General features: G+C 52.3%; 1 protein-coding gene across 1 annotated transcript in view; it reads right to left on the bottom strand.

Moving 5' to 3' along the window:
• The window catches only part of Cmip (c-Maf inducing protein), a 198886-nt gene that overhangs the window by 156234 nt on the left and 14948 nt on the right, over window positions 1-27704 (bottom strand). The window lies entirely within an intron of this gene.

Here is a 27704-nt window from a genome sequence, read left to right as displayed (position 1 = left end):
GACCCTCACCCTATTTCCAAAGGCACGGGGACAGGATCGGCCGAGTATGCTGGGGGGGTTGTGGCAAGGCCAGGGCAGAAGAATCTTGATGCTTCTAACATGGGGTCAAAACAGGAGTGCCTCGGCAGCTGACAAGCCCAGGCTTGAATCGGATAGTCCAGAGCAACAACTGCAGGCCCTGGGCCGGGCCAGGCCGGGCCGGGCTTCCACACAGTGTTCTAGTCACAGACTCTCTGGGGGCGACTGGCAGTCAATAGCCAGAAGTGATCATCATCATTCCCTGCCCCGACATCGTGGGAAGCCTTCAGGGAGTCTCTTCAGACCCTGACCCCATACAGTGTAGATGCTCCTGGCCGAGGACATGGGCATCGACATCTATCTACAAAGCCAAGTAAGGGCCTGACAGAGGGAAGAGACATGGGAGCTGGGCAGACAAATAGGAGACAAGGACGCCGGGCCAGGATTGCCTCTGAAAGCGAGGTCACAAGCCTGGGGGCCGGTGTGCAAAGCACAGTGGGATGGGAGAATCCGGGCCTACTGCCGCCGGTCGCTTCCCAACCTCTGAGCCAGAAAGCCAAGGGCAGTCTAGTCGGGGCTCTGGAGATTAGGGGAAGGGTGAAGTACGCACGAAGCGCAGACACGGAGACAGGTGTACACTCAGGTCTATGCACAAGTCCTCTGCTGCGTAGGTGGGAGGTCTGCGCATCCACGACCTGGCACCACTGTCGCACCACATACGCATGCTGGTAACTATGCACAGCTGTGCTCACGGGTGTTGTAACCTGTGCTGGACTTGAACGAACGCATGCACGTGCGTGCATGCATGCATGCGCGCGCACACACACACACACACACACACACACACACACCAGCATGGAAAAACAGCATTGTATTAGACTTAAGAGCCTGTCCTGGAGACAAACTGGAATGGAATCTTGGCCTTGCTCCATGCAAGCCGGTAACCTAACTTCTCTGGCCTCAGTTTCTTTATCTATAAAATAAGGTTATTAATACTCATCGACTCCTTAGTGTTATTGGTCAGGGCCCTACATACGCTTCACATACATGCGCTAAAAGAATAAATTCCTGGCTGCCGCAGGAGCGCGGTGGTAGTGCTTGCTTAGTGTGTGTGAGGCCCTGGGTTTGGTTTCCAGTGCCCCTCCCCCACAAAAAGTTGAGAAACAAAAAGCTGGTCTTGGATGCATAAGGAGGTTTGAAGTGAGACTGCGCTAGACTCCAGTTCAAAATCAAAAGTGTGTGTGGACACTTACAGCACTGGACACAAGGCTGGGTACACTCCAAGGGGTGTGCCGCATACAGTAACGGATAGTGTGCCCACTCAGGAGCTAGAAGTTGGAGGGTGTGCAAGAGCAAATGTTTGCCCACTTCCTGGCATGGGAGATGCTTCTGTCCCCATACTCCAGGGAGAGTGTACCTTAGCCCCCAGAATCCTGCTCTTAGAGAAGCTGAACAGGAAAAGAGGAAGTGTCCTGAGACAACGCAAGGGATACCATGTGACTAGGACCTTGCATGGGAACACAGTCTATGCCAGCGTCTGTCACGTGATTTTTATCAACCTCCACCTCCTGCTATCACAAGACCAAGTTCTGAGTGAGTCAGGTCCACCCAGAGGCCCACAGCAGTGACCAGGGGGTTGCAGGCCCATACACGACCCTGGAATCTGCCTTCCTGCCACGCATCCACTCTGAGAGCAAAGGGATGGCGCGTGGGAAATGAGAGAGCCAAGCGGTGTAAAGGAAACGAAAACCCAGTGCCCACCTAGACATCAAACATGGGAAGTGACAGATCGGCATGGACGCTGCCATGGGAGGGGCAGGTGGGAAGGGAGTTCCCCTCTCCACCCCTGGAGCAGAGCAGGATGCCAGGCAAGCAAAGGAGGCCATCTTTGTTTGGGCTACAGCCACTGAGGGACTGACAAGGCCCTATATATATGGAAGGCGTTTCCAGAGCCGAAGTGGTGGCTTCATATAGCCCAGGTCATCAGGAAGCCTTCTGTGGAAATCCAGAAGGCTGGCATCCTGAGCTCCCAAGTCCATTGTGGTTGTAGATTAACAAGCTTTCAGGTGCCAAGGCCCAGATGCCCTCAGAGGGCCAGGCTGCCTAGCTAGGATGTCAGCAGCGCGATGACTTACGTTGAGGACTTCTCAGAGAGGGCCATGCCATCAGGTCCTGAGGGAGCAATGGGAGTCCCATGGTCCCTTGAGAGCCCACCCGGCCAAGCTAAGCAGCCCCGGGTGTCAGCTCACAGCTCTGGGAGGCCTGGAGCACCAGCCCGGTCTAGGCTCACTCAGGCAGTCTGGGATGGGTCACCTGCTGAGGGCTACAGTGCAAGGAAGCTAGGCCAGGCCGAGGTCTAAGAAACGTACACAAGACCTAGAGCCTCCCAGAGGAAGGCTGTTCTTAAAAGGGTAGCCCTAGAACTGAGCTTTACGTGGCAGACGCTACCAGACCCTGCAGGCTCTACCACGGCTGGAAGGGACTTCCACACAGGAACTAATACTTCCACCTGCCCCCAAGGCCTTCTCGGGAGCCAGGACTTCAGCTACCTCCTCAGTGAGATCTCCCAGAGCCCAGACACTCTAAGGGACCCAGACACTTAGGCCATCCCTGCAACCCTTTTCCAGCTGCTGAGATCACTGGCCGGCGGAAGCTAGCACGGGCCCGTGTGCCAGGCTGCGGGAGGTGTCCCAGGCATCATCCGATGCTCTCTCTCCCTCTCGAACGTGCCCTTTGTCCCTCCTCCCCTATTTCGTTTGGCAAAACGCTCTTCTCGGAGTCAGATGACACACTTCTCCGGAGAAGCAGCTCAAAGACAGAATGATAGCTTTCGAGCTGGGATTCCCTCAGCTCTGGGGACCCCACGTGTGCTCTGGAGTCCCTGGAGCCCACCACCCACTTCACCCTGGATGGTGTGCCTTGATGAGTCTTATCTCCATCGTGACAGCTGAAGAGAGAAACAGGACACCAAGTTCACGGGAAACCTATGGACAAAGTCCACCCAATTTAAAGCCGAGAACTCCGCCCAGGCTGGTGCCTAAGCTGCTGGGGAGCCACCGCCCCAATGTGCACAGGCTTCATGAAGGAAAGGCACAGAGAGGATTACTCAACCTGAAGCTTATTCAGCATACAGCAAACATCAGCTTAATATTTATTTTAAGGCCTGTAAGATGGCGCAGTGGGAAAAGGAGCTGGCCACCAAGCCTAACGACATGGTGGAGAGAACCAACTCCCACGAGTTGTCTCCTGACTTCTACATGCACACTCTGGTGCATGTGTGCATGTACATAAACACCTTAAAATAAATAAATGTAAGGAAAAGAAGTTTTAATATGCTTTACTTTAGATGAGTGAATACAATAAGTAATAACTAACCATACAGCACACTCCCTGCAGGCAGGCCCTGCTCTCGCCACTCACAGCAACCCTAAAGTGAGGTCATTACTACCCCACAGTACAGATGGTAATACTGAGGCAGCAATGAGCTCACTACCTGGGATTTGAAGGGTCACCAAGGCGCCACCCTCAGCCAAAGGCTTATCGGATCCTCCATATCCAGTGCATGACTTCACCCACTTCTCTCTCTCTCTCTCTCTCTCTCTCTCTCTCTCTCTCTCTCTCTCTCTCTCTCTCTCTCTCGCACACACACACACACCGTTCCCTCATTTCTGGGAGTGCAGGATACTTATCACACAAATGTGCACAGTCAGGAGAAAAGAGGCTGTAGAGTAACAGCTTCCAGTCTCCTTAGGAAGAGGTAGAAAAGAAAACTGGCAGCCAGGGGAAGAGGAAGGACAGGGGGACTCCAAAGGAAGGGGCAGTGGCTCCCAAGAGGAGGTGACAGGTCTCAAGGTGTCCTGGGCCTCTGGACCCTTTGCTATTTGTCCAGCACAAAAGAGAAGAGATGGATCCAAGTTGTTCCAGATGCAGGGATACCTGCCTCCTGGAGGAAGTAGCTCCGAGACTCTAGCCAGGGGCTGACAGCAGCAGAAAGGCTGTGCTCTGGGCACAGAGCCCCTCCAGCCAGACCCACCATCCTCCCCACGTGGGTCACACCCTGAGCAGCCTGTCCCATCCTTCCCTGGACGCCAGGGGGGAAATCTGCAACTTCCTTCTTCACAGGAAATGGAGTGGCAGGGTTGTTTTGTTTTTCTCTACAGAGCCACTCTGGACACGCCAGGGTACATCCAAGCTGCTGCACCCTGTGGCCTCCTCGCTCCCACCCTCCCCAGGCCTTCCCTTCCCATAAGCCAGAAGTCCCTCTGGACCATGGAAGTACATACATTCCGTGTGTGATGACTATAACTCAGGTGGTGACAGCCACAGGTGACACTTGGCGAGCATCCGCCACGTGCAAGAGCCAGGCACTAGCCATGAGTTCACATCATTCAAAGCCGGGCCGACAGCTTAAAATGGTTCCACAGAGGAAACCTGGCTTGCCTAAAATACAGTCTCTGAGCATCAGTGCCGTCCCGGGTATCTGTCGTGGCCATTTGTGTGGCCCTAGGCATTATGTGGCTCTTAGTGGTAAGGGGATGCAATGATTCCCCTAGACCGGTAAGACACTTCACACCGCCTCCAAACTCAGTTCCTCTTCAGTCCTCTTTCCTGATGCCCCACCTCCCCCAGGCAGCGTCTCCCTTCCTCAAGGAAGTAAGGAGCCACCCGGACTCCCTGGGAAGGCCCACCAGTTGGGGGTGGGGAGGAAGAGGTCCTCACTCTGTGTAGCCACGTGGCTGCTCTCTTGCCTGCTGGGTCAACATAGGCTAATTCCGGGACAGGATCCCGGCTCCCACAGCTGCTCAGTTCTCAGCACGTGTGTGGACAGCACAGACAGGCACTGATCTGAGTCCCCAGCACTTGGCTCAGGACACACGGGAATGATAAACACATATCCGAAATTAAACCTGACCTGGGCTGAGGGAGGGGGGCGCTCCAACAGCCTAGCACCAACCTAGCCCCATTCTTTCACCCAGGGAACTCTTCAGAGAGACAGCAGGCACTTGGAATGGAAGCTTCTGGAACATTCTTCATCCGGGTAGAGGCGACTATTACATTTCTAACCTTCTATTATTCCCCAAATCATTCCCTTAGTTAGGGTTCCTATTGCTGTGATGAAACACCATGACCAAAAGCAACTTGGGGGAGGAGAGGGTTTATTTGGCTTATATTTCCACATCATTGAAGGAAGTCAGGACAGGAAGTCAAACAGGGCAGGAACCAGGAGGCAGGAACTGATGCAGAAACCATGGCGGAGTGCTGCTCTCCGTGGCTTGCTTGGCCTGCTTTCTTATAGAACCCAGAACTACCAGCCCAGGCAACCAGATCAATCACTAATTAAGAAAATGCCCTACAGGTTTGCCTGCAGCCTGATCTTACATTTCCTCAATCGAGGCTCCCTCCTCTCTAAAGACTCTAGCTTGTGTCAAGTTGACATAAAACTAGCCAGGGTAATCTTTTTTTATTTATTTGTTTGTTTGTTTGTTTTTGTTTGTTTTTGCAGGCTCATGTCCCTTGTTTGTTGAGAGATTTAAAAAAAAAAAATCAGCTAATAAGTAAGTCATCTTTCCTAAAGCTTTCTAAGAGGAACCACCAGTCCACAGGCTAGACCTGAACCTGAACCAGGCTAGGCACAGGCTAGACCTGAAACTGAACCAGGCTAGGCTGGTTCTAGTCAACCCTGGGGTCATAGTGAGAACTGATCGACAGGAGACTTGGGTCTCCTGAAGTTTGATTTCCTGTTGGCTGTCCCACGTGGAGGGTCACAAGGCATGCTTTTGGTGTGTACCTCTCACAAAAACATTACCACATTTACACTAACCCTGCCTCGGTTTCCCAATGTGTAACAAAAAAAAAAAAACTTCAAACGTCACATATAGGGACTCACCTCACATCACCAATGTCCAAGGTCATCACCCTCAGGTCACACCTTGTATAGTCCACACCAAGTACCAGGCCCTGCCCCCAGGTGAGTGGTGGATCTCATTCCCCCAGCTCTCTGCAAGCCGAGGGGGCAGGCAACATGGATGCCCACTTAACAACACTTCACAAGCAGAAGGCAGCTGGGGAGAAGACAGGTGCCTCCCCAAGCTGCTTCTAAAGCGGCTGCAGCCATGGGGAAGAGTGGGCAGGGCAGCTCCATAATGCTGACATGCCAGGGACATCTTTGTGCCAGAACTGTACTCATGACTCTGCCAGGGACAGCTGGGAAGAAGGATGCTGCTAGGTAGGAGCCCAGGCCACCTAGATCCAACTGTGGCTCTACCTCTGTGATAATCACTCTTGAATGTCAATTTGATGGCTTTAGAATCACCATGGAAACGAATGGCTGTGTCCATGAAGGATTATCTAAATTGCTTTAATAGAGACGGGAAGACACACCCTACATGGGAGTGGTGGCCCCCTGTGGGCTTGCACCTTGAACTCTTTCTCCTGAAAAGGAGAAAGTCAGTTGAGCACTAGCATTAGCTTCTTCTCCCTGCTTCCTGACTGCAGGTTGCATGTGCCCAGCTGCCTCATGCACCATACCTTCCCACATACTAAACCTCAGCTGCTCCAGTCAAGCCTTCGGCCCCAGTGACCAGGAAAGTAACTAATACAACTTCCCATTCAAGTTTCCAAGGAAGATCGCGGCAGGGTGTGACTCCCTTCCCTTCCCTCCCAAGCCTATTCCATTCAGTCTCTCAGCTTCTCTCTCACGCACACCCACACCCCGCTGCTCCAGCTCATCCTTTATCTCTGCTCTGGCTGCAGTCACACTTCCCCCTGCTCTCCACATCTGCGTCTGACCATGCCTATGGCAGTCGGCCTTTGTCCTGGCATCTCCTTCCCTCCAGGTTTTCCTCCTCTCCCTCTGCCTCCTCCTCAGAAGCGTTTGTCCCCCCAAACCCAACAGAGGTGGCTGTGAGGCCCAGGTCCCTGCTGCCAAGCCTTCTTTTCTACTCTTTACCCTCAAGACTGCAGTCAATAGGAAGGGGGCCCATCACATCTCCCCTGCTAACGGTGGTCCTAATGACGGAGTGATGGGGACACAGGGCAGAGGCCACACCAGGAGCTGAAGACACTCATGGCTCTGTGTCAGTTGTTGACTGGCGACACTAAAAGCAGGAGCATTTTCAACTGGAGAAGCAAATTAAGCGGGAAAAGATAGTGATGCCAGCCAGGTGTGGTGGCACATGCCTTTGATCCCAGCACTTGGGAGGCAGAGGCAGGCAGATCTCTGTGCATTTGAGACCAGCCTGGTCTCCAGAGCGAGTTCCAGGAGAGCCAAGGCTACACAAAGAAGCCCTGTCTCGGGGTCGGGTGGGGGGGGGGGGGAGAATGAATACATAAAAGGAAGGAAGGGAGGGAGGAAGAGGGACACCGACGATGACCAAGCCATATTAGAAAGAAGCCATGTGCACTCAGTGGCCAGCATCCATCACAGATGGGGTCGGCTCCTCTGAGGAGCAGCTCTACCTCACCCTCACCCAAACCAATGCACTGTTCAGACCCAAGCTCCATGAGTCTCCCTCCTGGGAACTTCCCAAGGTCTTCACTGAGAAAGAAAAGCAAGCGGCATACAGATGCTATTCACAGTGCACTTGCTTCGGGAGGGAAAAGGGGGAGGGCAGGATTCGGGGCTTAGCAGGAGGCAGCTTCCTAGGTGGGACTCTGGAGCAGGTCACAGGGAGCTGATGGCCACGGGGAGCTCTGGGGTGGCAGCAAAGGGTCAGTGAAAAGGACCTGGGGTCTCACAAACGCTCATAATGACACTGAAATATGCATACAGACGGGCAGAGGCCCCAGAGGAGTAAGAAGTCAACAGAAAGTGTCCTCAGCCAGATCCACGCAGCGTGGGAGCTCCAACCAGGAAGGAGGCCAAGTGACCAGGATCTGCTTTGGGACAGCAAGAAATGCAAAAGCGGACCGGCAAAGAACTCATCTGAGAACATCTCCATCCGCCGGGCCAGCATGACTGCGCCGTGCAGGCTTGCTGTGGTTCCCTTAAGGAGGTAGGGTTGTAAGTAGATATTCCCTCCTTTTAAACTCCCTTTAACGTGCCTCGTACTGAGTTGGCAACTACATAAAGGGAAAGGACTTGAGAATTCTCGCGTACGGGGCTTGAGAGCTGACACAGAACTTTCTCATAGGTAATTTTACCTGATGGTCACAAAAGCCATGGAGGAAGGGAGGCGGGGCAGGGAGGCGGGGCTGGGAGTGCGGCCCATATTTTTCCACCGAGAAAAAAAGCGAGTGGCTCAGGATGTAGCTCAGTTAGTCGAGGCCAAGCAGTCACCAAGCCTGGAGCCCCACCCCATGCAGGGCACACACTGGGTGTGGCGGCAGGGGCCAGTCATCTCAGCACTTGGCAGGTGGAAGCCTGAGGGTCAGGAAGGACCTCAAAGTCATTCTAGGATCCATAGAGGGTTCAAAGGACAGCCTGGGCTACATGAGACCCTGTCCAAGGATGATCTTGAATTCCTGATCCCCCCTGCCTCTACCTGGCACATATACCTGATGAGATCACAGGTACTGGCCGAGACACTCAGTTTATGCAGCCCTGGGGATTGAACCCAGAGCTTCCCACATGCTCAGTAAGCACTCTGACTGCATATTGTCTCTGCAGGCGTGGAGGCTGGTGCGCCATTGTAAAGGCCCCTGTGGGGACTTGGGTATAGACACTACCTCCCTTCCTCCCTGGTCCTTTCCAACCCCTGCCCTGGGGGGTCCATGAAGATGCCGCCTGCAGGAGCAGAGAGGAGCTTCCTGGACCTCTCAAGTCAACTTCCAGAGCCTGACATCCTCTGCAGGGGTAGTTTCATAGCTCTTACTGGACCGGATGGAAGCTCCAGGTCTGGAACCAGACGGGCCATAACTTCCTGGTCACTGCACCAAGCCCAAACTCCACACCAGCTGGAGTGGGGTCCAGACACAGCAGAGGGTCTCCAAACTGGAAAACGGATGGATACATGCACGAGCAAAATGAAGACTGTAAAAAGCATGCAAAGAGACACAACAAAAGAGGGCGGGACGCTCAGTCATGCCTGCTGAGCAAGCATGAGGTCTGAGTTCGGATCCCCGGCACCCATCTAAAAAGCAGGCGTGGTGGCCACCGTCTGAAATCCCAGCAGTGGGGGAAGTAAATCCCTGTAACTCACTGGCCAGCCAGTCTAGCAAAGTGGGTGAGATCTAGTTTCAGTGAAGGCCTCTGTCTCCCAAACAACGGTGGGAAGCCACTGAAGAGGACCTCTGACCTCCACATGCATGTGTATGTACACATAAACAAACATGCATCACACATATCACATACAAGTTTAAAAAAAAAAAAAAAAAAAGGAGGTGGGGGGGGAGATGAAGCATAAAGAGACCTGTATGGAAAAGACCACAAGGCCATCCATCACTCTGCCTGGGTCAAGTGTCAACAAGAGTGACAGGCCTGGACTTCTTCTCCATCCTAGTGAAGTTCCCGTCCCACCATGAACGTCCTATGAGATATGCAGGACAAGAGTAAGGACCCAGCCCGCAGCCTCACTGAGGCAGGAGAGAAGCAAGAGAAACTGAGGCCCACGCCAGAAGGCACTAACGAGCACGTCTCTCTCATGACAGTGCCAGAAAACCAGCGGTGTCTAGACATGGTGGAGGCCACAAAGAGCCCTGGCCAGGATGAGGGACTGATTGCAGTAACCATGACAACATCACACTCCCTCTGTGCAGCCTCATTCGAAGCACTTTACACATCCGGCCTCATCTGCCTTCCTGGATAAAGAGGACCCAAGACCACGGTAGCAGCACTATCTCAAGAGAGTGGAGAACTGTCTCAGAGACCCTCACTAAAGACCCAAGGTCACACAGCTAGAGGGGAGGAGCAGAACCTACACTCAGGCAGACTCCTTCAGGCCCTGGGGTTCTTGGTAGCTACAGTCGCTGCTGCCTCTTAGCTTTGGCGGGAAGCCAAAGCAACATGATGAGCTAATACACCCATGTTTATGATGCTAACGTCAGTCAATAGTAACAGGGCTGAAGAAATGGCTGGGTGGGTAAAGTATTTTGTGGTACTGTAGGCATGAGAACCTGAGTTCAAATCCCCAGCATCCATACAAAGAGCTAGGCGCAAAACCACACACCTACGATCCCACTGCTGGTAGAGAGAGGAGGATGTCCAGGGCTCACAGGCCAGCCAGCCTGTCTAGCTAAACTGGAAAGCTCCGGGTTAAGTAAGAGACCCTATTTAAACAGTAAGGAGCAAAGTGAATGAAAAAGACGACTGAAGTTGACATCTGGTATAGGCAGGCACACATACACACACATACACACACACACACACACACACACACACACACACACACACACGCACAAGCACACAAATACATGGGCTCAAAGGAAGAGAGAAAGAAGACAGCAATACTTTCAGCTTAGTATGTGAAAGTCATGTGACCAAACATGATAGACAGAGGCTCCCCCCACCCCCAACCCCGCCCCCGCCCCCGACAGAGCCTCCTGAAGCGGAACATATACAGCAGGCAAAGGCAGTAATTCCATGCAGGATGCCCGTCTTGTGCCAGGCACCAAGTTAAACACTGCCCATGACTTTCTCCTTTGATACACAGACCCCTTTTGAAGGTGGCACAAGGATGCTCCATAAGGATGCTCCAAGTTCACCGAAAAAATCAGGCTGGGGCTCTGAGGAGTGAAGTGGCGTGTCTAATGTCACAGAGCTCGGAAGTGTCATTAGAAACTCAGCCTATGATCCACGTTCCAGACCTTGGTGCTGTGGCTCTGGCATCCTCTTCAGAGAGGAGGAGTTGCCTGGAAACCCAGCAGGACAAACTGCTGGGCCTGCCCATTCCCGCCAAGGCGGCTCCCCGAGCCCACCACAGGTCCGGAACCCCTCACTTCAAAGTGATTCACCGGGCAGGGCTGTGTGGTTGGGGCTTAAGGCCTTAGGCAGCGCTGGAATAGGGCAGTGCTTACCCCTGACCACCCAGGTTTGAACTGGGTTTCCCGGGACCTCAGGAATTCTGGTGCCAGTTTGTGGAGGCTGACTGGCTGAGGCCACCTCCTTTGTAGGAGGCTGCCATTTCTAAGAAGTCGTATCTTAGCTCCCTGACAGTTCAGAGAGGCTCTGCGGGGATAGGGGTGGTTAGAACCAGCCCCTGTTCCTCCTTTCTATCCCCAGCCATACCAAGACCCACTCTTAGGACCCTAGACCTGATCCAGCAGGCAGAGAGTTCTCTCTGCTCCTCCAAGGACTGGTGTTCACAGGAATACCATCACCTCAGCTGCTCCCACCCCAAATCCCATGGTCAGAGTGTGGCACATCCCTGTCCTGCTCAGCACCTAGCACCTCTGAACCCAAGGAGGATGGGGATATGGGATGTGTGATGCCTGAGGTCAGAGCCTGGCTGATTTGAGCCCAGCCGAGGGAAGATGGCCAAGAACAATGCACTCATTTGCTTCATTTCCAGACTCTGCTGCTGCTGCTGCTGGAGCCGAGCTTCCAAACCAAGTTGGCTTTGGCCAGGACATCTGCAGCTGCGCCGGCCACAGGGCGCATCTGGATTCGCTTAGGGAGTTAAGCGCCATAAAGTTCTCCTAAGAAATTAGTTCCTGGGGAGCCTGTGTCTCTCTCTCTGGGGATAGGGAGAGGGGCTGACCTGCTCCAGCCGCACCCCCTTAGGCCAAGGACACCTAGAAACTGTCTGCCTGGGGAAAAGGCACTTTGTGATCTACTTGGAGAGTCAGTGTGTACACTCCCATGTAACATGGCTTGAGAGGGCGCCCTGGCAGGGCAAAGCACAAGGACAGGACTTCCGAGCTGCATGGCTCCCGCAGCCCTTGAGACTGAACTTGAGAACCTGAAGTGCAGCATCCTGGCCCTGCCTCTGTCTAGATCCACATGGGATGTGACAGCAGCCACGAACAAATGAATGGCCTCAAATAATCCATCTGATGAATGGGGACGCATTTGTCTGTGTCTAGGACTGAGGATGGCTGATGCACCTCAGAGGCAGAGTGTTGGTGTATCTGCGTCACTTTGCTAGTGACACCTGGGAACTGCACATAGGAATGAGGTGTGATGTGATTGACACTTGCACACATTGCATCACAGGCAAATCCAAAACCCACCCGCAGGCTGAGGAAACTCGCTGCAGCGGCCCGAGGGCCTGAGTTCAATCTCTAGAACCCACACTAATAAAATGCTTCAAAAAAAAAAAAAAAAAAAAAAAAGCCAGGCATAAGTGTGTGCGCTTGTAATCCTGGGGAAGGCAGAAACAGGAAGGTTCCCGGAGCTGGCAGGCCTAGCCTACTTGACGAGTGCCAAGCCAGTGAGAAACCGTCTTAAAAAAAAAAGGGGGATGTGGATGGTGCCTGAGGAACAACACCTGAGGCTGTACTCTGGCCTCCACCACACCACACACACACACACACACACACACACACACACACACACACACACACACACACTTGATTTTGAAGTCCAAACCTCATAGCTGGTCCAAGGAAACCGCACATCTGAGGAAGAACAGTAACAGAAATTCCTCTCTCTCTCTCTCTCTCTCAGCCCTCTGTACTGGAATGGTTTGACCACACAGGCAAAGCGTGTGCAAACCAATACACCACGAACATGAAGGGATGGCTATGACCATGGCCTTCCGAAGCCCCTCTTAGCTGCCCAGGCACAGTGGCAGGCTCCCAGCCCTGAACAGCTGATGATCTGGAAGCCACAGTCACCAGCCCCCGACACAGACTCAGAATAGGCAGCTACGGAATGGGCTCCAGGAGGGGGCGGAACCCAAAGAAATTTGTGGGGCCCACAATGCGGTGACACAGATCAGTCACAGCTGGTTGAGTCATTAGCAACACCTCCTGCCTCCACCCCCCATCCACATTGGGGGATAAGTGGGGTGTGTATTTCAGGGCTGGGGAAGTAGGTAAATAGAAGGGCACTTTCCCAGCATGCCTAGGCCCCGGGATGTTCCATCTCTATCACTACTAAAGGGGTAGTAAGAAAGTACCACCAATGGTGGCACATGATTATATTTGCAGTATTGTGGAAGCTGAGGCAGGAGGATGGCTGCATCCAAGTTTGAGGCCAGCCTGAGTTATAGAGACCAACCTTGTCTCAAAGAACAGACAAAAACAAGAGTCTCTTTTATCATCTGCTCCTTGCCTGTGTCAATGGTGTCCACGGGGCTGAAGGAAAGATGCCTAAGGTTCTCAACGCGCCTGGCACACCCTACGTGTCCAGTAAACGTTTCCCTCTTATTCCCACTGGCTAGGTTCCAGAAGAGCAAACTAAACCAATATGGATCCCCACTCACTCCAGAGGGACAACAGGAAACCGGACACACGGAAATCACCTGACACCACGTCACCTCCCTCTCTGCCCAATCCCCTGTGACTTGACGTACACAGAACATATTTCAGACTTGAAACTAAGAAATGACTCTGAGGACCCTCAAGAGGGAAGTAGTGGGGATTAAATCCCACCATCAAGCAGCGAAAGACACTGAGTGGCTCAACGAGGATGACATCAGATTAAAAGGCAATATTCCTCATCGCCGGCGGAGACCCGGCTCGGGATTTGTTAGCTCCCAGGTCATTCTGATGTACAGCTCAAAGGGGTTTGCTGCTGCTGTTGGAAGCCCCCCAAGAAAGTCAGGGGCAGAAAACAAAGAGGTCTTCTGGTTACCCTAAGGTAAATGAGGAGGGACGTGTGGGTAGAAGAGGGTGACAGAGTGCACACCCCAGGAAAGACATGAGAACATGGAACAGGAAACCCAGAGTCACCCTGGGAAGGCTGAAGAATGAGCTCTGGTCTTCGAGTCCTTCGCAGAGACTCCCTAGCACAGAATCTGCCCAATATTTCTAATGTCTCCATCACTTGCCCACCCATCAAGATCCCATCAGGGCTTTTAATTCACAGACCAGAGCAGAGACCTACAGCCTACCAGGTTCCTGTTCCCATGGTCCAAGGAGGAGGGAGCCTGCTTCCACCTTAGGTATTTCCAAGCAGGGATCCTCTCTCCATCAGAAACAAGGTGGAGTTCAACTCACAATCCAATCCATGCCCGGGTTGAGGTTGGGGGTGGGGGGAGATAATGGGTTGCTGTAGCAACCACAGCCAACATGTGGGTCCAAGCCAGGGCTTGTTGGCTGTCCGCAAGGGGCCAACACAGGTAGTTTCTGCCTCCTGGACTCCCTGAATTGGTCCCGGGGCTGACCAGCAAAACCAAAATCAACTTTGCCGGAAGAATTTGACCAGGAAGAGACAGATGAGGGGTCCTGGAAAGAACAGCCTGATGTGAGCCTCCAGGGTGCCCAGGGATCAGAGTAGAAGGTGGAAGCCTGGTGTACCTTGTCAATTCATTGACTTGAGGCACAGGGTGTTCTGGCTGCCACAGAAGCCCATGGCTAGCAGAAAACCCAACACACAGTAGCTACTCAACAAATATTGACTGATTCATTCTCCTTGCAACAGCTAAATATAGAAGGGAGATACCAGGCAGAACTAGACACAATACCTTACCCAGAAATTGGGAAGCTGTCGGCTGAAGGAGAGACCCCTGGACGGAAAGAGGCATGAAAACAAGTCCATCCACCACCTTCAAGTTTCATCCCAATCCCCATTCACAGGAAAAGTGAACAGGGCTGCAAAAGTCTAGAAGTTCGTAAACCACTGTGGCAAAAGCCGTAAGTGACCCCCAGAGACCAGAGCTGGAGGAGTGGATTGAGGATGGGTCCCCCAGCCCAGACTTGGGGGGGGGGAGGTTGTCTTAGAAGGCTGTAGACTACCTAGTCCAAGCACAGCCTCTACCAAACCTCTAGCCACTCCCCTCCAGGCTTCTCTCCATCACATCAGCCAGGCATTCCTAGGAAAGGCCATCAAACTCCTGCCCAGGAATGTAGTTGAAGTTTCCCTCCAGCAGAGAAGCAAGAATTCCAGCACAGTTAGCAACTGATTAAAACTTTTCTCCTTTCCCAACTTGTAAACCTGTCCTTTTTCTAGGAAATGCACCAGAAATTGCACAGAGCAAGGACATGTCCTAAGGCTCTGGTGTAGCAACCTTAACGGTTTCCGGCTTTACCTTATCAGATTATAATCCCATACCGTGCATCTCCAGAGCCACCCTATAATCTCACTTACAAAAGGAGAGCAAGAGCGGAAGGCTGGAGATGTGACTCCTGCTCTACAGGACTCCAGTTCGGTTCTTAGCGCCCATACTGGAGAGCTCACAACTGCCTGTAACTCCAGCTCCAGAGTATCCAGTCCCTTCTTTTGGACACCACAGGGCACCTGCCCTCAGGAGTGCACATACCTACATACACGTAATTTCAAAATAAGGGCTGGAGAGATGCCACAGCAGGTAAGAGCAGCTGCTGCTCTCGCAGAGGACCCAGGTTTGATTCCCAGCCCCCACATCAGGCAGCTGACAACCATCTGTGACTCCAGATCCAGCTGATCCAACGCCCCTTTCTGGTTTCTTTGGGCACTGCACATGCAGATAAAAATATCCATATACATAAAATAAATAAGTTTTTAAAAATAAATATTTGAAGAGAAAAATAAAAGATCAAACAGTACTCTGAGATGTACTTTGATATTTATACCAAAACTGTATCTATATAGGTAATATTGAGGCAATTCTGACTCTCCCTTGAAGAGCCTGTACCTGTGATCTTGGGTGTGTTTTCTTTTTGAAAAACCTCTTTCTCCTAATCCTTGTGCTTAAAGTCTAAAATAAATACACTAAAATGTCTTTATAGTCGAGCAGTGGTGGCGCATGCCTTTAATCCCAGCACTCGGGAGGCAGAGGCAGGCGGATCTCTGTGAGTCCGAGGTCAGTCTGGTCTCCAGAGCAAACTCCAGAACAGCCAGGATACACAGAGAAACCCTGTCTCCAAAAGGAAAAAAAAAAAAAAAGAAAGAAAGAAAAAAAAGGAAATCGAGAACAAGGTACCTCAGCAAAGTGACTCTAATATACCCAGAAAGAGAGATGAGAGAGTCCGAAAGTGTGGAAGGAGAGTGGGGGTGGGCTCAGTTCTCCAACCTAGCTCCCCTGACCCTGGCCAATACTCCTGGATGCATGACCATGTCAACCACAGCAGCCGCATCCTGGAAGCCGCATGTCCTCCAGGAGGGAGGAGGGCCCCCCTCTTCAACGTAGCCAAAGCCTCCTTAGAAATGACATCTAAGAGATCCTAAAATGACTCACCCCAGAAGCACAACCACCCACCACAGTGGCGCAGAAACAGACACAGACGGCAGCCATGCCCTCCTCTCCTGCACTAGGGGAGAGCACCCTGGCTGGCCCCCTAACACCCAGAGGGCAGCAGAGGGTCCCAAGAAGAGGGTGCCCAGGTTCCCATGACACCCTTCATGGGTAGGCATGGAAGTCTCTGTCTCTCAAATAGCCCTCTGTCTGCACATGCTAGCACAGGACAAGAACAGCTGTCTTAGAGCTCTTGGGAAGCCCAGGACCCTGACTCCTACGGCTGACTCCAAGATCTTTAAGCAGCAGGACTCTGTCTAGATGCACGGAGCAACATCAAAATTCCAGGTGGGTTCCTTAGGCATCATGTGGATGGGGATGGGGGAGAAGACCCAGAAGAAGAGGAGGGAAAAGTAGGGGTGAGGCTGCAGTATACTCTCAGGGCATCCTGGTAAAAAGCCACACCTTGGAGACTGAGGCCAGTGTAGAGAGACCCAGCGCTGAGGCCATGGTGAGGAGAGAAGGTGGGCAGGCTGGAGCCCATCAGCCTCCACTTTGCCACAGAGTAGGGAAATGATACCCACTGGTACCCAGAGCTGCTGGGTTCAAGAAACAAAGAGACATACACACACGCAGTCCCAGGAGTGGTACCAGGCTTCAAAGTGGCTCATAAATTCTGGCTTTTATCATTATTATTATTCAAAAATGGAAAACTAGAATTTTTTTAAGGGCACTCTCGCAGTTTTTACATGCAGAAACTTACTGAGACTTTTTCAAAAGGGGGAGCAGAGGAAGGAAGGGAGTAAGGGAGGGAGGGAGGGAGGGAGGGAGGGAGGGAGGGAGGGAGGGAGGGAGGGAGGGACAGACAGATGGACAGGCGGATGGTGGAAGGAGGGAGAGAGAGGAAGGAACTACTGAACAGGCCAAGTGTAACATCACAGGCTGGACCTGGCCAGCAGATCACTGGCTCACCAAGTCCCAGGCTCACTCTGAGACGGGCCGATCCCTCCACAGACCCCCAAGTCCTAAGAGACCAGGAATCATGCCACATCAATACCAGCCTCCAAGCCCAGGTATGCTAATAGGAAGTAAACGTTTGTTTCCCTGAGCCTACTCTTGATTCCTACACTGAAAGCGGGGAACCACGAACTCTGAACCACCACACCCAAAGTTGCTAGTTTAATTTCATAGGAAGGGGGGGGGGGAGCTATTTCAAAAAGAAGAAAGGAGAAAGCCAGCAGGAGGTGACGCGCTCACAACCATGGCTATGGACTTGGACGGCAGGCTCTGCTGGTTACTGAGCAAAAGTGGCCACCATTGAAACCGGCCCAGACTCCAAAATTACAGAGCGGCGTGGCCCGCATCCCTACCCCAGCCCACCTGCCATTCACTCCTCAGGAATGCAATGACCCCCCAGCTTCAGCAAGAGGACGGTCAGTGACCGGATGGCCATGTCTGTCCCGCCTGGAGCTAAACAGGCACATTCAGCTAAACCGAAGGCACTCACAGCAGAGCCCGGGGGAGGCAGGCACCATGGGGCAGGCCAAGGGCACTCGGAGGGCCTGCCATCTCTCTGATCCCAGTTCCTCAGATGCATAGAGAGTGGGGACCCGGGAGCGGGGGGGGGGGGGGGGGGGGGGGGGGCTTTGAAAAGTGCAGGTGCTGGGACTCAGACAGCACAGTCTCACCAATCCAATCCCATTCCAAGTCAGCAGTACTGCTCCTCATGTCCAGATGGGGAAAATGAAGCCTAGAGGACTCAAAGCTTGCCCAGAGCCACACATGCATCTAGCCAACACGAATACCGAGAAATACCAAGGATGGCCTTGGAAGATGCACATGTGCGCATGTCACATGGGTGAATGGGGTGTATGTGTACACACCCACGTATATGTGTGTATCTGTATGGATGTGTACCCACACGTGTACACAAGTACATGCTCAGGTTGTGTTATGTGTGCGCATGTGCCTGATCATGTATGTGTTTGCATACACACATATCTGCATTGCTATGTATAAGCGTATACATGTGCATGTGAATCTGTATGCACATGTATTATCTATATGTATACGTTCAATGTGTCTGCACACACGTATGTGTCAGGTGTACACCATGTGTGTGTTCAACTGTATACACCTTTATGTGTTAAGGGTGTGTGCACTTATATCTGTCCAGGGATGTATACATGTACAGGAATGCACACTCACATATGTGAGTGTGTTTATATGTGTAAAGGGGCATACATGTGTGCACAGGGATCCATGTCTACACTGATGGTTCCCATCTGAGCTGACTTGGACAACTTGACTCGGGCTTGGCAGAGCTGACACCCGGAAGTCAGGAACCGTGTTACTTACAGACCACCAGGACAGACTATTAAAGGGGCGAAGTCATTTGTGACTTGCAAAAGCAACGTTTTTCTGCTCCAGCCAACATTGGCCCACTGTGGCGGGCCGACTGGAGAGAGTCGGGGTCTACCTGACCACTAGGTGGCCTGGCATCCTCGTACACTCCTGGGAGCCTGCTTTTGTCCTTTGTGTAGGCCAAGAGAGGAAATATAAAACCATGCTGGGTGGGGCCTCTGAAACCTCCTCAGCTAGGTGCTTGGAACTCAGGCCACCGGGCGAGGAGTCCAGGGTGTGTAAGGACCCACCCTGAGGCACCTCTGGAGCCGCCCAGGCACCAAATGGCGGAAGTACAGAGAGAGGAGGCCAGAGGGCAGAGGCCGCTTCACTATGCTTTCTGCATCTCTCTTTGGTTCCCTTAAACTGAAACCAACAGAGCTATGCCTGATTGATGTCAAGGCTACAGAGGAAGTGGCCTGACCTTCCACACCCAGTCCCCGCAAAAGCTAACACCCAGGCCTGGAGAGCTGGCTCGGTGGTTAAGAGCACTTGCTGGCCTTGCACAGGGCCCAGGTTTGATTCCCAACACCCACCCATATGGCGGCTCAACACCTCCTCAAGCACCAGGCATGCGGGTGGTTTAAAGCACTCAGACACAAAAAAAATAATAACAAATCTAAAAACATTATTTTTAAAGAGAGAAAAAAAGCTAACACCCCGTGTGTTATGTGTGCTGATCAAATGTCATCTACCATCCACCGCTCTGCTCCAGACTTGCCCCATGTGTTTACTTTACTGGTCAAGAGTGCCCGGAGTCCTCTGCCCCTCCCCCTGCCTGAAGACTATCCTAAAACCATTCGCACCGAGAGACTGACCCCATAGCTCTGTGACCCACACAGCCTGTGGGCTGCAGCATTATCGTCCGGGCAGAGTAAGTAGGCAAGCACTAAGTAAATAACACACTCAGCTCAACACCAACGCTCCGTCCAGTGTCAGCACGGCCAGAAACTGGTAGAGCCTGAACTCAGGATGTCTCACTCCAAAGCTGGATGCATCTGCCTCGGGAAGCCTCGGCGGCCCCATCTCTCCTGAGAGTCCAACTTTTTCCTGTGTACTTTCTTCCCAGTGCTGTTCCCGGGAGGCGGCTTCCCTGCTGCCATCCAAAGTCCCACAGCCAACACACAAGACAGCTCTCGGGGCCCACAGTGTGCCACCCACTCAAGACACCAGGGCTGTGGGGTGCTGCCCTCCCCCGACACCAAGTGCCTCCCATCTCCCGGGCCTGCCTTCTATGGCCTAGCCGACCTGCTTTGATGGGCAGACTTGCCCACAGGGACCTTGGTGCTTCCTGCAAGCTCCTATTCTGAGTCATCCTTGTTTGTGTTGGAGCCACAGAAGGCACTAGAATCTACACTCCCCTGCACTCTCTCCCCAGGCTGCTCACTCCAGACTCCCATGCCTGTATCCAACAGGTGCCCCATAAGTGCATGACTCAATGCTAAGCCAGAAAACATACACACACAGGTAGGCAGGAAGATGAAGTCTGAGTAGGGACTTCCCAAGAGGCCTGAGGACCTGTGAGTTGACGGTTCCCACCTAGCAGGAGGGCTCCACCCTTGACCTCTATAATGCTTGTAGGAAACAGCCAAGGTTAGACCAGGGAGAGGAGCGAGGCTGTGACTGAGGACATAGACACACTGCCAGGCAGGCAGAGGATGGGGTGTGTGGGAGTGGGTGAACCCACCTGTTGTGGTTTGGATCTGAAGTACACACACTCACACACGCACACGCACAACCTTGTGTTCCCAATGCTTAGTTCCCAGCTGGTGGCACTATTTTAGGAAGAAGTAGGACCTTCAGGAAGTAGGTCACTGGGGCTCTGGAGTGATACAGTCCGGCCATATCTCTCCTCCGCTTCCTGGTCGCCTGCTGCGTACGGCACCTACCACACACTCCCACGGCCGTGCACACAAAGACATTCGACCGGGCCTTCACTGCTCAGATGAGCTAAAAAGCCTCTAAAACGGTGAGCCAAAACAGCCTCCTTCAGCTGTCTCTGTTAGGTATTTCGTCACAGTGAGGAAAAGTAATGAAGACAGGCGGAGGCAGTGATGGCACGCACCTTTAGTCCCAGTGCTCCAGAGGCAGAGGCAGACGGGTCTCTGTGAGTTCAAGGCCAGCTTGGTCTACAGAGTGAGTTCCAGGACAGCCAGAGCTGTTACACAGAGAAACTCTGGAGAGAGAGAGAGAGAGAGAGAGAGAGAGAGAGAGAGAGAGAGAGAGAGAGAGAGAGAGAGAGAGAGAGAGAGAGAGAGAGAGAGAGAGAGAGAGAGAGGCCTTACGATTTATTCTGAGAGAGGCAGAGCCTTACCACGCCTAGAGAAGGGTGGCACTGGGCCTCCCCGACTGCATCCCAGCTGTGATGCCACCTTTGTCATCTCAAGATGCATAGGACCATGAGTTCTCTCCTGCACTGAGTACCCAGGGACCTGGAGCAGAGGCACCGTCAGAGACAAGGGTGCAGAAGGAAGCTAGCTGAGACCGCAGATTCCAAAGTCCTTCCTTCCCAGATCTGGACTGGGGTACACATGACACTGAAAGTGGGGCACCCCAATCCCATCTCCCCCAAAGCGGGGGACAAAGGTGGAGCATTCTGCTAAGAGCGATCTGTAATGAGCCCACACCTAGGGCACACGCCTTCATCCCACCTCAACACAACTTGTCTCATCAAGCACCTCATTTATGGGCCACCAAGGCCAGGGTGCTCTGCCTGGGTTCCAAGGTGGGCATCAAGCCCATACTGCCATCATTTCCCCCAGAAATGACCCTCAGAAAGTCAGTGACTCAAGACCTCTCAACAGCTGTAAAGGCCTGCCTGGCATGCCTGGCACCCCGGGTTCCATCCCCAATATGACAGAAACTGGACTTGGTGGCACACTCTGGGAAGCCCAGCACTCAGGAAGTAGAGGCCTGAGGATCAGAAGTTCTCCGCCAGTCTTGGGTATTCAGTGAGTTCAAGGCCAGGGCTATATGAGAATGCCTTTGAAAGTAAAAAGAAAACAGAACCTCTCAGAGCTCTAGAAGACCCCAGTCCCTGCCCTGCCTGGGCTAGCACGTGTCAAATGACGTTTGTGTCCCTCGGTTTAATGCCTGGCAATGCTTTGTTCATTTCAGCCCTCGATCCAGAAAATTTGGCCCAAAATGAGGCCAGGAAAGAGGAAAAGGCCTGGCCAGCCCCAACTGAGCCTTCCCTAACCGAGGAACAAGGGCCTCTTTCAAGAGGGGCCCTTTTGTTCTGGTTTCCAGGGAGGAGACAGACTCTGACCCAGGGGCAGTGTGAGACGACACAGCTTCAGTTTAGCCAACCTCTCCTGGAGAAAGATGTTGCTCTCCCAAATCTGTTTGAACCTGAGGACCACCAAGCCACTGGTGGGGGCAGGGTGTGTGGGAACCATTCACTCTGTGTCAGCCTGACGACAGTCCCATCCACCTTGCTCAGAACTGGGAACACAAGGCGTAGGGAGGCATACATGAATAAGGTCTCAGCCAGGCTTCCCAGTGACCCAAAAAGTGGACACAGGCCACATACACGATACAGACAAGTCAACCCAGGCTTCCAAAGTTCAGGGTCGTGGCTAAGATCAGTGCTGGTAAGTGGTAGAACTGGGATTCAAGAGTCCAGAAAATATACACCATTGTCCTCTAATGGACATTTAAAAGAAGAAAAAACCAGGGTAGCAGAGGCTAGCTCAGTCAGAAAAAAAAACGCTTACCAAAGACCCGAGTACAACCCCAAGAAGCCAAGAGAACTGACCCCTACAAATTGTCCTCTGGCCTTGATATGTACCCTGGCACACAGGTACCCACGTACATACAATAATATATTTAATGTAGGTTAAGAAGGACTTCCAATATATACTACATAATAAGGAGGAAACTTGGAACACCATGCATGCTAAGTGGCATATGCAGACCAGGCCAGGTTCTCCTGGTCTGACGGAGGTACCAGCACTCAGCAGTTCAGAGAACCAGAAAGCAGTGTTCTCCAAGGTGAGCAGTAGGGAGGATAGGGAATGTTTAGTTCATGCGGTGCCGAGGAGGATGAAGTGTGGGGGTCGGAGACAATCACACCACACTGGAGAAGAAACGGCACAACAGCTCCAGCATCAGCATCAGTAGTGGCCGATGCTCTCAACTGGACACTTCCGGCTATGATCAGCATTATCGTGTGTGCATGATACTACAACGAGAAGCAAAAAAAAAGTACTCATACCTTTCATCTTAGCCCTAGAGAGGCAGAGGCAGGCAGATCTCTGTGAGTTCAAGGCCACCCTAGTCTACATATCAAGTTCCAAGCCAGCCAGGGCTACATAATAAGACCCTTCCTCAGAAACAAATGTTAAGTTGGAGCTTTAAATGCTAAGATAAATGCAGGAATAAGCAAGTGCACGAACCCTCCCCTGCTTCCTGGTCAGGTACGTGTGTTTTGATCAAGTCAGGTAGGCTGGGGTGTGGGTGGTACTTGAGACCATCTCTCCCTGGATCTCCAGCTATAAACCAGAAGGATCAGCCTATGCCATCTCTGGAGGCCCCTAGAGCATACCTCCAGGTCAAGAGGTCAGAAACCAACTTCTAGAACAGCCCAGACTAGATCACACCCAGGCCCTGCTCACTACAAGACAGAGTGCTGACTCTACAGTCGCCTATCTGTACCCAAACCCCCACCCCTACCCTCTGCAAGACCACCCAGCAGAGGTAGACAGAGGCAAGATCATGCTACCTGGAGAAAGGCACCCAGGAGCCTGCTGGATGGCTCAGAAGGAAAAAGTCATCGCCCACCAAGCCTAGTGACCCAAGTTCAATCCCTGGGACCCACATGAAGGGAGACGGAAGAGGCTCTTGATAGTTCTCTTCTCTGATCTTCATACACACACTGTGGCATGCACATGCTCACACAAACAAATGAACACACACAGAGTAAAATAAAAAAAAAAAAAAAAAAAAAAGCTGGGCGGTGGTGGCACGTGCCTTTAATCCCCGCACTCGGGAGCCAGAGGCAGGCAGATCTCTGAGTTCGAGGCCAGCCTGGTCTACAGAGTGAGATGGGGGGCGTAGCATTCTCACAAGCTTCAGACCTGCACCCGTGACAGGCCCTGCAACCTCTGACCCTCCAGTCATTCAGTCTTCCAGAGCCACTCCCTGTCGTAGTTCAAGATCAGTGCCCACCTGAGTCAGAAGAGGCAGACAGTGGATGGAGAACTCGGCCGCCAGGGCTCTTGACACATGAACAGGCAGCCAAGGCCCTGCGGCCTGGCTCTCCCTGCTAGTTTGCTAGTTTGACTGAAGTGTTCGGAGACCCCAGAGGAAGAGGTGCATTACAACCGAGCATGCAGGGAGCTCACTGGCTTCCACTGACTCTGCCAGGCTGGAACGGATTCAGTAAGACCGCCAGCCTTTCCCAGCACGCGGGACCCACCCTCAAGAGTCAAAGCCAGGGGTTCAAAGGCAGAACCCGCTAGGGCCTACTGAGTTTCCTGAGTGTGGTTTGTTTGTTTGTTTGTTGTTATTGTTTGCTTGCTTCCTGGTTTGGTTTGTTTTCTAGCTTTTGCTTTTTCAAGACAAGGCTTCTCTGTGTTCAGCCCTGGCTGTCCTGAAACTCACTCTGTAGACCAGGCTGACCTCAAACTCAGAGATCCGCCTGCCTCTGCCTCCAGAGTGCTGGGTCTAAAGGTGTGCGCACCACCACCGCCAGCTTGGATGAGATTTTTCAGTGCTCAGTGGAATATAATCCTTAGCCGTCAGGGTTTGTGGTCATTTGGTCACTCTGTTTTTCAGGTTACAGATGTGAGGTAGCCAAGGTCAACCCCATTTATTGGGAAGGTTGTGGAGTAGGGAGCAGCCTTAGCCAGGGGCCGCACCTGTCTGACTGCAGATGACCCCCATGGGACAGAGGCCACATGCATCTTCCTTGATAGTCTCTTTATCAGACAGTGCCAAGATGCCACAAATAAAAAAAAATTTAAAAAAAAAAAAAAACATTTAAGGGGCAAGGAGTGCCAACCTTGAAACTCCAGACTTGGATAAAAGAAGAAATATTTCACCACAGCCCAGAAGACTAAACAGGGCTCTGCAGGCCCAGAAAGCTGCACAGATAAATCGTGGCTTCCCTTGCCTGCAGAACTCCAAAGGGAAGCCTTGAGCTTTCGCTCCTAATGAAATGCCCTGTCGTTCACATGTTTTACCTCCACTCGCAGCTCTGTGGCCTGAAGCCACGCTGTCTAAATTACGGACACCAGGAAAATGCACACGTGCTAAGCCTCATCTGCATGCCTCATTTGCATGCCTGCATGGTCATCTTACCATTGGGCTGGTGTAAGGATTCAGACATCTAGGCTCGGAACATCCCAGAACCCCCTTCAGTGGGCAGGCTGTGGCCCCTCCTCCCCCTGCCATTTGCTGTGATTGTGAGCAGGACGAACCCTACGTGGGTGGGTCAGGACAGAAGGTAAATGGACAGTTAGCCAGCTTCCTGGTCTCCAGGAAGGCACAGGGATGGGGGCGTATGCCAACCTCGTCTTCATCTACTGCTTTGTTTGAGGGCATATGTGGTACCTGGCAGGAAATACCTGCTGAGCATCATTTATCCCTCACAAGCCTGGCATGGGGGGTGGGGGGGTGTCATCATTCCCAGTCGGGCAGATGGGGCTCAGGGAAGTCATGTCACCTGATCCTAGCCAAAACCAGGAAGTAGTATAACTAGGATTTGAGCCCGGATCTGTGCAGTACTACTGGGCAATGCCTTAAAAGCATTCAGTATGGCTAGGTAGTAGTGGCTCATGCCTTTAATCCCAGCACTTGGGAGGCAGAAGCAAGTAGATCTCTGGGAGTTCGAGGCCAGCCTGGTCTACAGAGCTAGTTCTAGGATAGCCAGGGGTACACAGAGAAACTCTGTCTCCAAAATCGAACAAACAAACAAAAGCATTTGTGTGTATACAGTACTCAGGCACGTGTACACGTGTGGGTGTGCATGCGTGCAAGCGCATGTGTGTCTACATGCCCGTGGAGGTCAGAGGTCAATGCCAGGTATATTCCTCAATCATTTCTCCACCATATTTTTTGAGGTAAGGTCTTTCATTGAACTAGTTCTGCTCCACTGGCTGGGCCAAGTGAGCCTCAGGGATCCTCCTGTCTCCTTCCCAGTGCTGGGATCACAGGTGCAAGCCACTGTGCCGATTTTCACATGGGTGCTGGGGCTCGAACTCAGGTCCTCACACTTGCACAGCAAGTAGGTACATTGCCAACCGAAGTTATCGCCCCAGCCCCCTGACATCCAACTTAACTCAAAATCATCTCTTAGCAACCACCGCCGTGGCAGGAAGAAGTCTGTGCAACCCAGGGGGTCATTCAGCGACTCTGGGCAGTGGGTTCTTAGTCCACACTGTAAGAAGTTGAACACTGAGTCTAATACTGATTAATCGTGGCTGTGTCTGGGTTCACTGGGAAGACCGGACACACAAAAATTGATTAGTAATGTCTACTGCAGGCCAAGGGACAAGTAGCAGCATGTATCACATCTGTGTCACTCCAGAGCTGGATGGCCTGCAGGTTCTCTTCCAACTCCGACCAGCTCTGAGTCTAGCCATCAAAAGAAAAAGGGGGAAAGGGAATAACAGAAAACAGACAGACATGTTCCAACACAGATGTCAGCCCATTCCAGCAAAATGTAAGCTGTAAGCCAGGAAGTGGAAGACACATCTGCTGTCCTCATACCCAGCAAGAGGACTGGAAACGGCAAGTGCTTGGGTTTGCCTGGTGTGGCCTTGGCTATCTGGCCCCCCACCTATAAGTTCACAACCATTCGGAAGGACCTTCTGGATCAACCACATCTCTGCTTCCCACCACCTAGGATGATCACAGTAATTGATGCACTAGAACATCCAAGGTCTCAACAAACAAGGACTGCTGTTCCCATCACTGGCATCAACACTACCATTTTTCTTCGGAGAGGTAAATGTTGGTGTAAGCCCAGGACACACTCAGCAGCACTATGCCCGTTCACTGACCACACACTCTAACAAGAAGGGACCTGAAACCAACTTCATGTTCTGCAAGCTCCTGGTATCCCCAGGAGGAAACAGAGGCTAGACACAAAATGGCGTGAATTTGAAGATATTTAAACAAAGGACAGGAGACATGAATGTGTGGGTGGTCTAGAAGGGAAAAGCAGAGATGTCTTCTGCCCAGGAAGACCAGCCCTCTCTCTCTGTCACGGACAGAGTTTCCTGGGACAAAAGACATCCAGTGAGAAAATCCCAGGGTGGTCCCAGAATCCAGGAGAGCCTCGAAGCAGCTCCTGGGCGAGTACAGGGAGAATGGAGGATGGGCTATCAGGAACAGATGAGGGACAGTCAGGACAGGAATCCGAGTTCTCCCAGGCCAGCCAGGGGCCACCTGTGAGAAGGCTCCTCAGCAGGGCTCAGAAGAGACTCAGTGCCCAGCACTCATCCTACAGGAAGAAGAGGATCTTCCCTCTCTGAAGGAAGAGGCCACCGAATCTTACTGGTATGCTAGACTCAAGAGTTCTCTGAATCCACCAAGGCCACTGAGCTTGGATTACAGGGTTGACAGGTTAAAGAAGTAGCCCCCTGCACCTGGCAGTGACCCAACCTGAGCAAGGCTAAGATGACCCCCCACACATACACACACACAGAGACAGATAGACACACACACAGACACACAGACACAGAAACAGAGAGACAGAAGAAGCGGGGAATAGAGTAGCTTCCCAGTGGCCCCTGTAGGAAGCAGGTAGTCTGGACACAGCAGCCCCAGGTTATTAGGGCATCCAAAGCAGAGCGCCTGGTCTTCAGGGGGAGTCGGTCCATCAGACAGACCCAGGTGCACAGAGGGCCTCCCAGCAGCTTTCTCCTGCTCATATGCTCTGACTGAGGCCACCGCTCTGACCCAACACATGTGTCACAAGCAATACCGTTTAGAAAATAAAAACAACTTTCAATTCTGTTTTTAAATCATATTTTCTAAGATCAAAATCTTATTTACCAAGTACTGCTGCTGAAAGCTAAGGTAGAAGCCATGGAAATGTCTTAATGCTCCAACTCCATGCTGTTCAAGCCAGAGACTTAG

This window comes from Peromyscus maniculatus, chromosome 5 (assembly GCF_049852395.1).
Source record: "Peromyscus maniculatus bairdii isolate BWxNUB_F1_BW_parent chromosome 5, HU_Pman_BW_mat_3.1, whole genome shotgun sequence".
NCBI classification, from domain to species: Eukaryota; Metazoa; Chordata; class Mammalia; order Rodentia; family Cricetidae; genus Peromyscus; species Peromyscus maniculatus.
Note: the sequence above shows the minus strand (reverse complement) of the source record. Positions and strands in the feature narration are given on the sequence as shown.